The 15,868-nt window shown below is 33.9% G+C and overlaps 1 protein-coding gene across 3 annotated transcripts in view; it reads left to right on the top strand.

Moving 5' to 3' along the window:
- The first annotated feature begins 1,370 nt into the window (after positions 1–1,370).
- Positions 1,371–15,868, top strand: part of LOC129756208 (pre-mRNA splicing regulator USH1G) — a 41,245-nt gene continuing 26,747 nt past the window's right edge. Inside the window, exon 1 of one of the 3 annotated variants that reach the window (XM_055753015.1) lies at positions 1,371–1,505. The gene's annotated coding sequence lies outside the window, so the exon portion shown is untranslated. Of the gene's footprint in view, positions 1,506–2,163; positions 2,204–15,868 lie in introns of those variants that run through there. The other 2 variants (XM_055753016.1, XM_055753014.1) reach the window with 2 other exon arrangements.

The raw sequence follows: 15,868 nt of genomic DNA, 5'->3' as shown, positions 1-15,868 counted from the left end.
TCACGAAATTAGCTAGTTTTCAAAAGTGTAACAAAGCATACCGGGTCAGCTAATGACAGAATAACTAAAACAAAATTAACAAATATTTTATAAACAAAACAAAAAAAGTGCTGAATGTGTCTGATACAAGATTAAACAATAACGAAAAATGGATATAAAAATGGATTTCCCGAAAACTTGATTTTTGTTCAAAAATCCTGGAAGAAAAACCTTACGATTCAAGAGATGCTTAAAAATAACTTTAAAATTAGTGTGCCATTTTTTAAATAATGTAAAATGCAGACCGACTTATGGCTGGTTACATGGAATAAGTCCCACCAAAAAAAACATTAGTTTTTTTTTAATACATTCTCTGACATAACATTTTTGAAAATCTTTTTTTTTTCATTGTTGACAAGGTAATTTTATTTTGATAATAACTTTACCCATGGAATAGTTACTGTCGAAATTTTTCTGGTATTTTTTTTTAATGTAACTTAAATAAAATAAGGCATTATAAACTCTACACAGCCTTATGAATGGAAAAATAAGTTTTGATAAAAGCTTGTTTCTTCCAGCTTTCAAGTGTGCTTTCAGTCTACATTCGAAACAAGTCGGACTAAAGTTGAACTTTTTTTAACCGTTGAGGTGTTTCTCTCTCTGGTGCTGTGCTCGCGCGGTTTCCAATTAGCTTTCTCAATGTGCTTCTTACTCTGGGGAGCGAGCATCTGACTGTAAACAAATTTTGCTTAACCGTACACGGGTTTATCTACCGGCCCCGGCTTATGGTTCAACACACCTTGAAACAAATGCTGTACTGCGGCTATCTCTGAGTTCTTTGATTGGTCGACGGGAGAGAATAAAACTGCTTCGATTGGCTGGCGAAAATAAGGGTGATTCGAACAATTATGGTAGTTTGAAGTTCTTGTTTACCTGCATTTTTTCAAGAGTCTTAAATAAATATGTAATAACCGTAATCAATTTTGTAAACTTTAAGCAAGTATAAGATTGTACCACAAAAATCGCAATGATTTCTGTCTCTCTGGTGCCAACAAAATTCCAGTATTGTCTCCTGATTGACGTGTTTTGTCTTTCCATGACTGATCGAAATCAACCCTAGTTAAATTCGTATTGTTTACAACAGGATATAAGATAAACAAGTTTCTGAACGAAATTAAAAGCACTTTTGTTAGAAAATAACTGTCATGATTATTGAGTTAAGTCTTTAAAATAAAGTCATTCGTTCAAAACATGTGTTCAAAGCCTACACGCGCCAATGAACCACCCAAGCGTGCAAAGCGCGGCTCTCATGCTCAGCTGAGTAAGCTTAAAAGGGGGAGCGCTGAATAGTTAACAACAACTGGACTCAAGGTATCCCCCTAGGGTTCAACCGAACCGAACCAGTCCATTAGTCTTAGATCGGGACGCGTGGACATCTGACGCGCGTGGAGGAGTTCTTTCGCAGCTGTTCGTTTCATTTCGTTTCGGGGTGCCGATCGCGTTTGGGTGTGCTTTTTTAATTCGGGGTACTTACTTACTTTTCCCTACTTCATCTGTGAATGCGTTTTTTTTCTTCTGCTGAAGTTTTTTGAGTTGCTGTATTTGGGCTGGGCATCGTGGATCCTCTCTCTTCGGCTGGTGTTTTTTTTCGTGGTTGTTAGTGCCCATAGGCTCAACATTTCGACGGTGGCTCAATTGTCTTGTCGCAGTTAATTTGTCCACGGATAAACTGAACCTAATTTGTAGAAGGCTATTTATTTGCGATTGGAATGGTTGTGCCGTTTCTCGGATTTTAGAAGAATTTGCTACCCCGGGCGAAAAGTGGCAAACACATTGCGAAATGGCCCCTTGCATTGGTGCTGCTGCTTTTTGCTTGCTGATCGTGATGGAACAAGCAACTCTCTTGGGGGAGTAATGGGAATGGCAGTGAATGTACGATCAGTTATTTTGATGCTGGAAAATGAAGAACTTTTCTTGGTTCGAGAACAAAAAAGGCGGATCTGTTCAATTGGTGCTAATGACGGATACCTATCGTGAAAGGTGTTGAAAGTATTCGAGTATTTTCCTATCGATATCTTATCAGTTCCTTGCTTGCCTTTGTGGATTGATAAGGGCCAATTGTGAAGCGAATTGCCCATCGAATGTCAGATAGCAGAAGAATGTCTGGCCAGTGACAAATACGGTTTATTGAAAATTCGAGTTTAATTAAGGTTTCCTGTTTTCGGTACATGTTTTATGCTTTCATCAAACGTGGAGTGTTTTAGTGATTCAGAAGATACAACATCTCCTAATTGAAAATAACGTTTTATCAAAACAAAAATGCTTCAAACATGCCGAAATGCGCAAACTGGACGCTGATGATTAACAAATGAAAGCTCACATGTGGATAGGCGGAAGTCTTTCAGATCGATATCTTTAACGAACGACAAGGTGACCTCAAAACAGCAACTGGCGCTGCTCTTGGATAATCGAGGAATAGTAGCAAGAGCAGCTTCTTTTGCTCATCAATCTTCACCCATAAGATGATTCAGTTTTGTTTACAACCGAGTGAAATTTCCAACCTGTAGTTCCATTTATGCAGGTAATAACAGATACGTTCACAACTAGATAGATGCTGCTGAAAAATTTCCTCGTGATAACCGGCCAGACCAGAGACCAGAATTGGTGGACCGGAAAATTTCCCGAAATGGAAGACGGCTGTGCGTGTGCGGCTAACAACGCCATAAATCGTAGAAACAAATCCGTTCGTCAGCAGCAAAACACCTTGGTTCGATCAATTGAGGAGATGAACAATTAGAGTGACTACACAGCACTCCTTCTTTCAGCTGCTACTTTTGTTTTTCGGCAATGCGAAAAGGTGCTCACTCGTGATTTTGATCAATTTTCCGCTGGATGATTGCAGTAGGTAGATGCCTTCGTAATTAGATTTGTTCATGGCTGCAGCTACTCCTCCTCACATATGGTCGTCTTCGCGTTTTGTGCTATTTTTTTATCTTTCTTTAGGCCAATTAGCATTTTGTTTTTTTTTCGTGTTATTGTTTTGTATTCATATAATGGTGGTGACTCTGTCTACAACAATTCACTTGAGATGCATCCGCTCTCAAAGAGGTAGCCGCGATCGTGTTAGCTTCCCAGACCTTGATTTAGGCTGTGAGCTGAATTTTGACGTTTTCAACAGAAATTTATGAGCATCCATGCGGATATCCACACCGGTAACAGCAGGGAGTGTCGTTTATTTTCGCTCGAACTTTACTTTTGGAAACCTTAAAATCCAGAACGATCTTCAGTTGCTTGAAATTAATGTTTCGATCCAATTTCTAGTGAAACTTCGTCAACAAAATTTCATAATTAGGAGATATCGTCGTGCGGGGTGAGAATGGGCCAAAAATGGTGGCATTAGAGTTGTTTTTGAATAACTATTGTAATTTAGCTTATTTAGAAAATAAAAGAAAGCAGATTTGTTCTTTAAATAGTATATAATAAAACTACACAAAGTTTGGTTGAAAACATTATTTTTTGAAAAAGTTATAAGACAAAGAAAATAGAACACCTTTGTAATAACTGCCTGATTTAAGAAAATATGTTACCAAAAATTAAAAAAAAATGAATTCATATGTTTAAGTGAAGAATGATGCCGTAGTGTGTAAAAACTTCATCTGTCATGTATTTTGGCTTACAGTTTCATATAATGATGATTAGACTGCCCCAAATGGCGCGACTTTTGAAAAAGTTATACGCTGCAGGCTAAAATTGATCCTGGGCCTAGTACAAGATCTCATGCCAAATTTGGGCCAAATCGGACCACGGGAAGGGGTCGCTCAACGAGCCTGAAATTTGTATGGGATTTTGAGACATTTTGTTCGAGAGGAACATGAAAAACCAGTTTTTCGTCAATAACTTTTGTCTCCTTCGACCGATTTCTTTCAAAAATGGGTTTTCTTCAAGCCTAAACTATGACAAATATTTCATCCGAAGGTTACGTTTCAATTAAAGTTAAGATAAAAAAGTTATTAGGCTTCAAAAATTGGCTAACTTTTTTACGGGTGATATTCATCACTGTTTTAATGAGGCGACTAAATGTCCGACCAGAACACTCAATGTGAAATGCATGCCGTTTCGTCAAATAATGACCGATTTTAACCATTGTCGTTGCCTTCGATTGCAATTTTTAATGCTTTTCTGATATTTGAGTTTGGGTGATATTCACTTGATAGTTCGGAAAGAAGTTAGGGCGGAAAAATGGTTGACAATTTAAAATAAAATTGCATAACCACAGGGGATAAGGAACCTGACTGGACGATTTGTGATGCCAATAAAAAAAACAGTTTTTTATCAATAACTTTGGTTCCCGTCGGCCGATTTCTTTCAAAAACAGCTTTAAAGATGGTAACCGTAGTGAACGACTGTGTCGAAAGAGGTGTTGCATTGATTTCGGATTTAGTGGTAAAATAACCAAAAATGAAGAACAACTGCAATATTTATTGAAGTTAGTTGAGGCACATCGAAAAAAATTCAAATCTCCAACAAAAAATAATTTGATCTGAAATGTTGTGCATAAACTTTGAACTTAGTTAGTTACTCTATGAATAGAAAAAAGATTTTAAATTTAATAATTTTTTTAAGTTTAAAACCTACAAGGAAAAAAACTTCACGTGTCAACCTCATTATTTTTTGTAATAAAAAACACTCTTAACCAAATGAAGTACTTTGTTTTAACTACAGCTAAAATTATAGAAAAACGTGAAGAGACTGTAAATGGACCTGCTTTTCAAAAATTTATCTCTTATTGGCATCACAAATCGTCCAGTCATGTTCCTAAGCCCCTGTGGTTATTTTTCTTCAAAAAGGTTAGCATTTTTTCGCCCTTACTTCTTTCCGAACTATCAAGTGAATATCATCCAAACTCAAATATTAGAAAAGCATTAAAAATTTCAATCGAGCGCAACAAAAATGGTTAAAATCGGTCATTATTTGACGAAACGGCATGCATTTCACATTGAGTGTTCTGGTCGGACATTCAGTCGCCTCATTAAAACAGTGATGAATATCACCCTTAAAAAAGTTAGCCAATTTTTGAAGCCTAATAACTTTTTTATCTTAACTTTAATTGAAACGTAACCTTCGGATGAAATATTTGTCATAGTTTAGGCTTGAAGAAAACCCGTTTTTGAAAGAAATCGGTCGAAGGAGACAAAAGTTATTGACGAAAAACTGGTTTTTCATGTTCCTCTCGAACAAAATGTCTCAAAATCCCATACAAATTTCAGGCTCGTTGAGCGACCCCTTCCCGTGGTCCGATTTGGCCCAAATTTGGCATGAGATCTTGTACTAGGCCCAGGATCAATTTTAGCCTGCAGCGTATAACTTTTTCAAAAGTCGGGCCATTTGGGGCAGTCTAATGGATAAGGTTCTAATTTAAGTGTTTTCGGTAATTGAATTTGTATTTTTGCTAATATTTTATGAAATATCATCTGTTTTTTAAGCTGTTGAAAACCAGCGCTGAATATTCACCTAATACATAATCTATTTTTCGACACCCAAACTCCTGTGCATGTTTATACTGTTTCCATGGTGTAAAAACGCCGTGAAGTAGACAAGTATTTCCAAACTGAAACTTTTGTCGAAAACTAGACCATCGAAAGGTTTTAGTAAAAAGATGATAAAAACTTTGTTTTGAGACTTTTTATCAATAAAAAATGAAAAAGAAGTCTGATTCATAGAACCAATCACATTTGAGATGAAAAACTCATGTCAATTTATTTATTTACTTACTAGCTGACCCGGTGTGCTTTGCTACCCCTTTTATGGAAAAAAATAATATAGATAAAATTAGTATTATTAAAATAATCTTTTTTTTAGTAATATTTCATCACTATTAAAAAGCGAACAATTTTTCATGATTTCTGAGCTTCTAGATTGCCTTGAGTCGTAACATAACTGGAAGGTTGAAGGAGCCTCTCTTTAGAGAAAAAAATAGGTGAGATGTACAATTTAACATAATTTTTTAGAGAAAGAAGGAGTATCAAGATTAAGGGAAAATTGTACATAGTCCAAAAGTGCCAAACTTTATGAAAACACTAAGACTTTCGTTTTGATAATTACATGTATGTTCCATTTATTGACTATGAGAGTCTTAAATCATTAAAATAGGAAGCGTCTATCAAAACATTATATCATCTGATTTTGTAAAAACTTATTTGTCAATTCAATAAATCATCTCACTAAGTCAAAACGCTAACGTTTATCATTTTTTAACAAAACCCCATTGAAGAGTGTTAAAATTATGACAATTGGTTTTGTATGTGAGCCCCCCCTTTTCGGATTCGGAGAGGTTTGAAAATATTTTGGAAACCATTCCCGGTCTTGAAAACGGCTACATACCATATTTCACGTTGATTCGATCAGTAGTTTCCGAAAATTGTTCGGATTGTTTCATATTTTTATAAATTTAGTACGGGAGCCCCAGCTTTTTAGATTCGAAGGGGTTTTAAAGTGTTATAGAAATCATTTCCGGTCTTGAAAACGGCTACATACAAAATTTCACGTTGATCGGTTCAGTAGTTTCCAAAAAATGTTCAAATTGTGTCAATTTTTTGTAAATTTTGTATGGGAGCCACTCTTTTCTGAATTTGGAAGGGTTTGAAAGTATTGAAAAAACCATTCCCGATCTTCAAAACGGTTTCACACCAAATATAACGTTGATTGGTTCAGAAGTTTCCAAAAATGGTTCGAATTGTATCACATTTTTAGCAATTTTGTATAGGAGCCCTCCTTCCTTTAAGTCGGTGTTGTTGGAAAGTATTTTAGAAACCATATTTGACCCCAAAAACTCTTACATACCGAATTTCATATTGATCGGTTCACGAGTTTTCGAGTCTATGGGGGACTGACAGACAAGCAAACATTCATTTTTATGTATTTAGATTTGACTTTCTGACCAATGAAGCAAAAACTGTCGAAAACTTGGTATTACATAATATTTGTTATTGTATTTAGCTTAATTTAATTTGATTATATAAAGATTTTTTAAAATTTTTCATTAATCATGTTCTAAAATTTTGTTACTTTATAATGACAGGGTTAGAGATCTAGATGATTTGATCTTTTAAAAACACTTTTTTTTATTTATAAGGTTAATGAACGGTTTAATCTTAATCAAAATCGGCAAATTTCATTGCTTGATTGATTTAGGACCAACTTCACGATACCCTGTATTTACTTCCCGTCTGACTATCAAAAGAATTAATTTTACGATATATTTAAAAAAAAAAATTAAACATGACACTTTGATTAAATTTTAATATTATTAGAATTTAGTTTTGTGATCATCGAGATAGCAACACGTTAATGCTTTGATTTGTTGACTTAGCGATTTTGTGAACTATCTAAGAAAAAACTATGTGTTAAAAAAAGAGCCTCTTCCGAAAATTTTGCAGATAATACAGAGATATGAACGCCACGCAAATAATAAGAATAAATCAAAAAAATACTTGTTTCAGAATGCAAATATCTTGGTTGAATCCATTCTCTCAATAATGGGTGTCAAAATGTATAGGGGAGAATGAGGGAGGATACATGATCCCTGGGGATACATGATTCCTCAGTTATATCATGAAACTGGAATGTCTTACATAGATAAAATGTTCTAGAAAAATATGCCAAATAGAACAAAACAACAGCAAAAAACAAAAATTTGTTTTTTGAGTTATAACACTTTGTTTGAAATATCTAACAAAATGTGGTTCGATGATTTTTTTATATCACCTTAAAATGATTCTCACAAGAAATTTTTTTAATTAATTAATTTATTTCAATACGTCAATCGTTAGAGTATAATATTAACTTCTAAATGCCATTTTTTCAAAGCAATATCAAACTCTATATTTTTGTAAGAAAAAGTTTTTCAATATGTATGTATGGTTCACATGATTCCTCGAGTCCAAAAAGATATATTATTCTTCGTCAATGACTAATATGTATCCAATAATTTTCAGAAAAAATAGGAATAAAAAAGTGCTTTTATCTTAAAATTATAAAATTGCGGAGTATTTAATGAAAAGCTGAACAACCGGAAGCAAAATTACATATTTATGGCGATTTCAATCAACGCAACGCTGACTTTATTTTGGATGATGACAATGAAGCAATTCTACTTCCAGTCGTAGGCGAAAACGAAACGTTACAATTAATCTTCGGCAAAGCTTCTATTTTAGGCTTAAACCAAGTAAATCATGTTAAAAATAGTAACAATAATTATCTTGATCTACTTTTTACTAACTGTACAGAAGACTTTTGCGTAAACGAATCGGCTGATCCACTATGGAAAAACGAAGCATTTCACAAAGCGATAGAATACTCGCTCTTTATCCATAACTGTGCCAAACCTCGCGACTGGGAATACGAGGAAATGCCAGACTATCAGAATTCAAACTTCGAACTATTGAAACTAGAACTAATTAATATAGAGTGGTCAAGTGTATTGAAGAATGAAGGAAATGTTGATACAACAGTAGAAACCTTTTATAACATAATGATTAATCTAATAAACAGTTATGTTCCTTCAAAATTTAAAAGAAGGTCCTACAGCTCTAAACACCCTGTCTGGTATAACAAGGATTTGAAAAACTTACAAAATAGGAAGCAAAAAGCTCATAAAGTCTACAGAAGGAAAAGCTGTTGTTCTTTTGAAAAATACAATCAGAAAATTGAAAAAGAAATTAAACAAAACCCAAAAGCGTTCTTTGGCTATACTAAAAAGCAGATGAAGAATTCAAACTTCCCTACTCAATTGACACTTGACGGAAGCATTGGAAATAATCCACTGGAAATTTCTAACTTATTTGCAACATTTTTTCAAGAAGTGTACACTTCTTTCACTGAGGCTGACCGAGATAGGGAATACTTTTCAATCATTCCAGATTTAGCGTGTGACATTCAGGTCAATGAAATTGATTACAATAATGTTTCCGAAGGACTTAGAAAACTTGATGCTTCCAAAGGAGCAGGGCCTGATGGACTTCCCCCATGTTTTCTTAAAAACTTGGCGGCCGAATTGACAGAGCCTCTTCTGATTCTTTTTAATATGTCATTAAATTATAGAAAAGTACCCAAATTTTGGAAAAAATCTTTTTTAATTCCGATTTTCAAGTCCGGAAAAAAATCAGATGTACGAAATTATAGAGGAATAGCTATTTTGTCTTGCATCCCAAAACTTTTTGAATCAATAATAAATGAAAAAATTTATCAACAAGTAAAAAATATTATAACGAGTAAACAACATGGTTTCTTCAAAGGGCGCTCTACAGCATCAAATCTTCTCGAATTCGTTACATACGTTATCGATTCTATGAGCAAAGGCTTTCATGTTGAGGCTATTTATACCGACTTTAGCAAAGCCTTTGATCGCATTGACATACCCCTTTTAATCTTCAAATTAAAAAAAATTGGCTTTCATCCAAATCTTCTCTCCTGGTTACAATCATATTTAACTGATCGAACACAAATCGTTCGTTTCCAAAACGAATTATCTAAATCTGTAGCTGTGACCTCTGGTGTGCCTCAGGGGGCTCATTTAGGACCTCTCCTTTTCATACTGTTCGTTAACGACATTTCCTTTATTCTAAAACGGATTGAATACCTAATATACGCCGACGATATTAAACTATTTCTGAAAATAAAAACAACCGAAGATGTTGAAACATTTCAAAACGAAATCAATGTTTTCTTTGAATGGTGCAACAAAAGTTTACTTCAATTGAATGTTAAAAAATGCAACTCTATATCATTTAGCAGAAAGCAAAGTTACCCCATCATTGAAACAAAATTAGGCAATCAACCAGTACAAAAATGCAAAATTGTAAGGGATCTTGGCGTCATACTGGATTCAAAACTCACGTTTGTAGAACATCAGAACAATATCATCAATAAAGCAAATTGCATGCTAGGATTTGTAAAACGTTTCAGCAAACACTTTCAAGACCCATACACCATAAAATCACTTTATATATCCTATGTTCGTTCGATACTGGAGTATTGTAGCATCATATGGAATCCTTATTCAAATATTCACGAGCAACGTCTCGAATCAGTTCAAAAACAATTTTTGTTATATGCGCTACGTAAAATAAATTGGACCACTTTTCCTCTGCCATCGTATGAATCTCGTTGTAAGCTTATTGATATAGAACCTCTCAGTAAACGCAGAGAATTTTCCCAAATTGCATTTGTAAATGATGTTGTTACACAAAGAATAGACAGTCCTGAATTACTTTCAAAACTAAATTTTTACGCACCCTCCCGTCCATTAAGAAATAAACATTTGTTGTACATTAAACTTTACGACAAAGACTATGCAAAACATCAACCTATTAATCAAATGATGTACAAATACAATTTACAAAGTGAAATTATAGACGTAGCGATGAACAAAACACAATTAAAAAAGGCATTCAAAAACAACTTCATAGAACAACAAAATAGCTTACATTAGTTTTAAGTAGTTTTAAGTATTGTAGTCTACATAGTTTGACTTAATAAATAAATAAATAAATAAATAAAATAGGGTAGTAGACAAACTTTTAGAACTCATTCTGTCTGACACTTATGAACTGTGAAATGATAACTAATATGGTCAAACAAGTCGAAGAAGCATTTATCTTAAGATGATCTTGCATGATTTTTGCCGTAGCTTAGGGCACCCTGATTAAAAGATAAAATCTCCTTTAACTTTCAGAATATTTCAACTTTTCTAGTCCCACGAAAATGCTTTAAGATCATCTACGGGTTCATGCATCGATCTTATCGGAAAAAGGAAAGGCAGGGGTGGCAAAAAAGAATTCGATATTTGTTCCGGCTTTACTCAACGAACTTATCTAATAAGACTAAGACATTTTCAAATCATCTTTGGCTCCTGAAACCGCGGCTTTTTCGGTATTTGATGATAATGTTCTAATCTGTCGAAAAACATTTACATATACAAATTATAGTTGAAGTGGATTAAAAATGAAGAAAGAAGATAAAGAAAACAACTAACCAAAATGTTGTTAGTTTATGAAAATAAGTTATTGAAATATTACATCAAAACGAGAGAAAAAAGATGTAGATCCAGGGCTGGAAAACAGAAAAAGATAAATTGAAACGCTGAAATGTCAAATTGGTCTGATTGAATCATCGACCAGTGGGCAGTGAGTGAGTAACAAATTTTATGTTTAAAAGGTGATCATCATAAAATTTTTTTTATAATCTTTAAGAAAATTTTTCATTGAACAGGTTTGCAAATTTCATCAAACTGAGCATAAAACTATAGTGCCCAATTTTTTGTCGAAAATCAAAAAAATGCGGCAAAAATCTTGCAGTGAATTTCTATTTTTCTCACCTCGATGTGAATGAAAAGATTTATTTATTTTTTGCTTTACCAAGTCCAATGTACGTTGTACATATTTCTCATACAAAATATATTGAAAAATATTATTCAAGTGAGCTGTAATTTGTTGGGCTTAGTTCAATACTACTTGTTGCCATCTAAGAAATCATACTCTGACCTCATAACCTTTATTGAATTGAAATTTTTTTTTTTTTTGCAGTGTTTTCAGAATTAATTATGATCCTTTAGTAGAAATTTTCATACATTTTTCAATTTCAAGGCAGTCGAGGGCCGCTTTACAGTTACCTTATTTGAGTGAAATTTTGTACAGTTTTCGACTAATGGATCAACTTTAGGGGTGGGAGCTGCAAAGTTTTGGCTTTTGAAAAACCAAACCACCTCAATACACAGCCTTTTATTCTAAAAGTTTTGATTTATTCTTCAGTATTCAGTATTAGTAATTAGTTTTCGAGAAAAGAGTTACAGTATCGTACGGGAAAGTTCTTATAACGTCCCAAAAGGCTAATATACGCTACTCGTGTATTCAAGAAATCGTAAGATTTCATGCCTTTGAAATATTACCAATTTGTTTTAAATGCTGTGATTTGCGATGGTAAGCATGTTTTTTTTCATAAAATATCCCTGCGTTGTAAAAATTTACAAATAAGTTTTTTCTTCATTTCCGTGTAATTTTTCAGCCACTTCCAATGTCTTCTAGCAAAAAAAATGGATCAGGACATATTTTCTAATCGTGACAAAAGGAGAATGTAAAATATGATTTCATGCTCGGAAATCATACATAACACGCTTAAATTTGATATTTCTGGGTATTGTTTATTACGGCTCATGCGCTCGTTATAACGAGCCACCCATAGATATAGTTTTTTTCTTCTCTCTCTCGTTTGGTAAATACGTAAATTTTAGGTAAATCAAATCTTTGTTGTTTTTAAACTATAATTAAAACGTTTTTAAATCTTCAACCAAATTGTTAAATAAATTTTTGAAATTTGATACTAATATGTGCTGTGAGCCTGCTTGGTTGGATAATTCTATTGAATCAAAGCAATCGGAAGATTTCCTTTAATTAGGGAATCTTCGATTGCTTGAATTCAATATGAATTTTATATAAAAAAAAACTCAGAAACCTTTTCAAGTGATGCCAGAAATTATTGACACTTTTTCTATACAACTTTCTTGAGGTTATTTAGTTTTGTTTTTTTTTTGCCAGGAATTTACCACATCGTGGCATTCTTCCCTGAGGTTATTTAGTTTTAGTTCAAGGAATATTTAAAGAAGGTAGTGTCGAGGCAGCCCTGCTTTAGTATTAGTACACATTACGACGTCACAATCACGAAAAATCTGTTAATTTACTAGGAAATTTGCCTTTTTCGTTGATAATTTGAAGAATTTGCTGGAAATGTTCCACTTTTATTACCTGTTATTCTAGAAGGATTCTTGCTCTTCAAGATTGGTACGAAAAAAGTTGGATTTTCGAGTAATTTTTGTATGAAATAGACCATCGAGTTAACAATAATCAATTGATGTTAATTGTTCTACATAAGAATTGAATATGGTAAACCGATTGGATAAAAATCATGACAATCAGTTGAACACTCAATAACTACCAGCTAGACCTTTTTTAAGTAGATTTTATCTTCGTTTTTGAACGGTTTAGCTTCAAGATGACATTGCGTTCATTATTAAAATGAGAAAAAAAAACATAATGCAATCTTCAAAGTACCAGAAAATTTCATAACAGTTAAATAGAGGTCTTACAACACAATCAAAATGAAATTGGAATTCCTTTTCGTTCTAAAACATATTTTTATTTGAAATTTCTGCCATTCGCATATAAATTTTCGATACATTCGTTTTTGTGACGTCACAAAAAAATCCAATATGGCTCTCGATACTACCTTATTTAAATATTTTAGTTTGTGAAGCATAATATTGATCAAATTTGTGGACGAAACGTTTATTGAAAAACAATTCTCAATTACTGATTTCGCTGATGAATTTTCGCTTTTTTATACGGTATATCACCTAAATTAGAGGTGAGAGATGAAATCTGAGTAGAATTCTTAAAGGCTATCAATCTTCTTCTACAATTCTTTATATTTTTTATGTTGTACTGATTTCGTTTGGTATTTGTTGATTTGATATTGATTTTCTTTTTAAAATCGGCACTTCAGTAGAAATGTAAAGACACTTGTAAAGTAAGATTACTTTTTTTCAGTGTAATCTTACCAATTATTTAAAATATCGCAAAATTTAAAACTCTCACAGAACTTTGCAACGGTGATTTTGAAACTTTGAACGACTTTTTCAAAATGAAGTTTTGCTTGCGTTTATCAGTTGGTTATCTGTTTGATTGTTGTCTGTTGTTTGTATTGGAAGGTGAGAATCTGTGTTTTCAACAATTTTAGAAAGAGATTTTATTTTATAATTTTGTTCCTTTCTATTGCAATGTTATGTGAGATAGTTTCAAATTTATCATTATTTTTAATTATTGGTAAGATTAGTTAAAAATTACATTATAAAAATTCCAATTAACAAAATCAAACAGTCCGAACAGGAAAATCTATAACAGCGCCAAACATTAGTCTTCATAAAAACCGCATAAAGATTACTATATTGTAAGTAGGACAAACAGCTGTTGAGGTACAACTTCCTGGCACGGGTTTTGGCGGATTTGTTCTGCTTCTCGTCGCGATTAGGGGCCTTTTGTACCTTGAACGTTGAAGTTCAGCCTTTGTTTTGGCCTTATGGACAACGGAGGCGTTCGGGTTTCGGTTGAAGGCTCCAACTACGCGGCTGTGATTTTTGGTGTTGTACGGAATACTTTTTCCTTCACTCCTGGGCTTCCGATCGGTGGTCAATCGTTTCTCGAACCGCTTAATCACTCGCGACACCGTGGAATTCGCTATTCTCAAGAGATCCTTGTTCTCGTGATGAATGCGCAAGATTTTATCACGCACGAGTTGTTCTTTCGACTCCATTTCCGCGAGTTTTGATCGCAGGACTTAAAACTTACAGGGTGTTTACAATGCACTGTGAACTAAATCCACCCAAATTTTCACTAAATTCTACCCGACGGTTAAAAAGTTAGAGCAATTCCATAGTGTGGCAATTTCATCGAGAACACCCTTTAGGAATCATAACCTTTATAAAATTAAACAATCTTAGCTGAAAATGTTAACGTAGTGTTTCACCTTACTGATATCATTTTTTGGATAGGTAGGATGAAAAAAACTAGATTCTACCTAGAAAAAAAATTGTGAAAAAGCGGAATTTTGTTTTTTCAATTAATATTGTATATTTTTTTGTGTTTATTTATCTCACTGATATAAAAAAAAACATCCCAAAACAAAGCACATGATACAATTTGGCTTAGATCGGCAGTGTATTCATCAAAAGTGCAGTCATGAAAATGTACTTTTGCCTTTAGATAGTTTATCTGTAAGATTACCTGTAAGATTGTACCTATTTGTCAGTCAGAAGTTTTATTACGAAAGTAGATAAGACTAATCAGTGTGCATACTGTTTACGACTCAGGAAGTACATTTCGATTGACTATTACAACACATCCAATTACTATTTACTATTTACGGTATAACCACTGATATAACACCGGAACCTTGAATCAAGACTGGAAACACTATGTAACTAAAAAAGTCAAAAATTCTCTATAAAATGTCCAGTTGTCCACCTCATCTGAATTCTCTTAACAAAGAACATCTCATCAGAGGTCAATAATTGTGTATAGCAACGTTGCTGTGGTGAAACTAAACCGCAGCTAAATAAGTTGTGCGCTGTTGCTAACTATTGTTGGATTCTGACGATGGCGAGCGAATAATTATACCGTTTTTGCTGCGTTCTGTTGTTGTTGGCAGACCACCAAACCAAACAGCATAGCTACATATGCTATGAAAGAGATGATTCGCGCCAATTCAACAGTTAAAATTCGAGTTCCTCGTTCATTCTACCGGTTGAGTTGAGATCTCCACCATATGTATATGCAGCCCAACCAAACTCGCAACAAAAAAGAATCATCAGTCCTACGCCTATGGGGGAGGGTGTATGAACCGATCGGCATTATCATTACACTATTACCGTATGGCTTTTTCAGTCCGCCTTAGGTCGGAACGATCGACTAGACTATAGAGTCTGTCGGTGTGCCGAACTGGAAGTGCTTATTTTAACGCGTTCGCTTAAACTTCCGCTTTTCTCTCTTCATGTGTATACCTATTTCTCTCTCATTGGATGGAATGATGGTTCTGGTGTTTTGAACCTTTTGTCTGTGTTCCGTCGTCTGTGTGGTAGGCAAATGTGAATCATCATGGAGCTGGAGCGCGTGTGGTTCCGATTATGCTTGGCTGGAAGGTTAATGAAACAAAAACGATGTTATGGGGTGTAATTATGAGTTGGTTATTTTATTTGTTACCGGAGTTATACCACAAAACTGATCTGGTTGAATTTTTAGTATATATGAACTGTTATCGAATTCAATTACTAAAATCAGAGTTG

This window comes from Uranotaenia lowii, chromosome 3 (assembly GCF_029784155.1).
Source record: "Uranotaenia lowii strain MFRU-FL chromosome 3, ASM2978415v1, whole genome shotgun sequence".
NCBI lineage: Eukaryota > Metazoa > Arthropoda > Insecta > Diptera > Culicidae > Uranotaenia > Uranotaenia lowii.
This window is presented reverse-complemented; position numbering and strand designations above follow the sequence as displayed.